The sequence below is a fragment of the Limulus polyphemus genome, unplaced genomic scaffold, assembly GCF_000517525.1.
Source record: "Limulus polyphemus unplaced genomic scaffold, Limulus_polyphemus-2.1.2 Scaffold1118, whole genome shotgun sequence".
Classification (NCBI taxonomy): domain Eukaryota; kingdom Metazoa; phylum Arthropoda; class Merostomata; order Xiphosura; family Limulidae; genus Limulus; species Limulus polyphemus.
In genome coordinates this window covers 269,363-271,733 of record NW_013666728.1, presented here as the reverse complement: position 1 = coordinate 271,733, position 2,371 = coordinate 269,363, and positions in this window count along the sequence as shown.

The window sequence follows — 2,371 nt, the reverse complement described above, 5'->3', positions numbered from 1 at the left end:
AGATTTTGACATCAAATTTTTTGATAAAAAAGTGCGTCTTATACACCGAAAACTACGGTATGTAATTTGTATTGAAAGAAAGAAAAGCAGAAATGAGCTCGTATACTTCAATTATGATCGAAAATACCCACCGCCAACTCTTGGGCTACTCTTTTACCAATGATTAGTGGGATTGACCGACACATTATAACGCCACCCACGGCTGAAACCCGTGACCAACAGATTGCGATATCTCTAGGTAATCCATTCTACCGTTGTTGTTTTTTTTAACCTTGTCTAAGCCATTCTCTGACCAAAGTCTATGTGTGTGTCCCATTATAAGTCCTGAACCGATGGACTTATCCTCACCAAACCTGGTATATGCCTTTACGGCCCCTCCCGGGCAAGGGACGTAAGGAGGTAGGCATTCTGATTCGACCCCCATATTTAACCCCCTTTAGTGATAGTTTTTTCAAGTGATTCTATGTGAGCGCTACTTTATATTTCAGAAGTATTGTGTTGGGTGGGACCTGGTATCACCGTGACTAAGTAAATGAATCTCTATTGTGTTGGGTGGTATCTGGTATCACCGTGACTAAGTAAATGAATCACTATTGTGTTGGGTGGTATCTGGTATCACCGTGACTAAGTAAATGAATCTCCACAAATTTCTTCAATATTTTTTACAATAGACAACGTGGTTCTGTTGTGTTATTTCAGTCTCAAAAATATATTATTATGGGATAGCGAGAACCGAATGAAAATGATTACATTCTTCTTTATTTTGGCTATTCAAGAACAGCGACACAAAAGCTAACCTCTCCTAGCTCATCCTAGAGTTGAACCAAAAGATTATACGAAAGATAGCAACCACCACTAACTCTTTGACAACACTTTTTTCAACCTTACAAAACATCCACGATCCCAAGATATAGAACGCGGTTTTGTGGAAACGGGACGCGAATCATGGTGTTTGTTTGTTTGTTTTGAATTTCGCGTAAAGCTACACAAGGGCCATCTGCGCTAGCCGTCCCTAATTTAGCAGTGTAAGACTAGAGGGAAGGCAGCCAGTCATCACCACCCGCCGCCAACTCTTGAGCAACTCTTTTACCAACGAATAGTGGGACTGACCATCACATTATAACGCCCCCACGGCTGAAAGGGCGAGCATGTTTGGTGAGACGGGGATTCGAACCCGCGTTCCGCACATTGGGAGTCGAGCTTTCTAACCACTTGGCCATGCCGGGCTCCGAAACATGGTGAAATTCTACTGTCATTATTAAAAAAAAGTTATTTATTTTCATGTCTGACATTACTGCATAACCTGCACAGTTAACGGTTATTCGTGTAATCTGAATAAAAGTAAACTGCCTGAAAAGAAAAAAAAATCGAATTTCACTCCTAAGTTTGGGGACAGGGTAAATCTCTATGTTTAAATTTATTTACTGTATAACTAACAAAGAAAAGCCACAATTGAAAGATTAGGTCATGCGTGGCCTAGGGTTCACCGAACCTGAAATACGTACAGATGATTCATGGATCCTGTCTTGTTGCCACAAAAATGACGCGCTCCGCAGTTAAAAGTCGTATATTTGCTGTAAGAGTAAAGGTCAAATACCACTATTCGGTGAAACAAGAGTAGCTCAAGATTTGGCAGTTTTGACTAACCGTTTTCCTTCTAATCTATCATTGCAAAATATGTTGTAATATTTTATAAATATGCAATCTGTTTCTGGATTGAGAAATGTTTTATTACTTCTAAGATAGAATTGACAGTTTAATTTTAAAACGTTTTTCAGTTGCAAGTCTCTGGACCTGCAACTCTAAAAATCAGAGGTTCATTTCCCCTCAGTAGACATAGCAGATAGCCCCATGTGGTTTTGTTATAACAAAAACACAAGTTTTTCAGAGAAGAATTAAAAACTTCTCCTTCTGTTAAACAGAGAGTCGTGAAATTAAACATTTTACGTAGTTTAATGTTTTCCTCCTACTAATTATTCAAATACGTTTTTTTATGCCAAATTACTAAAGAAATAAAATTGAAAAAGGCTTGAAATTTATAACTGCGATATATGGGACTATAGTCGTGAAAAACCAATATTAAAAGTACATGATTTTTAAGGACAAATTTGTAACGTCTTTCCATTTTTTTTTCTAGGAATTCCCCAGATCTACAGAGCTCAAAAAGTAATACATTTTAAATTAATTTCTTTAAGCAGAGTCAAATAAATAACAAAGGAAAAACGAATAACGTCGTAGAAGTTTCCAAATTAAATAGAAACAACACAGCTCAAGACTAACACGACAAAGTTAAGACAATTTTAATAATTTTCAGTACGTTTTCTTTTCGTTGACCGTAAAACACTTGAAAACACAAAAGATACAAATGTGT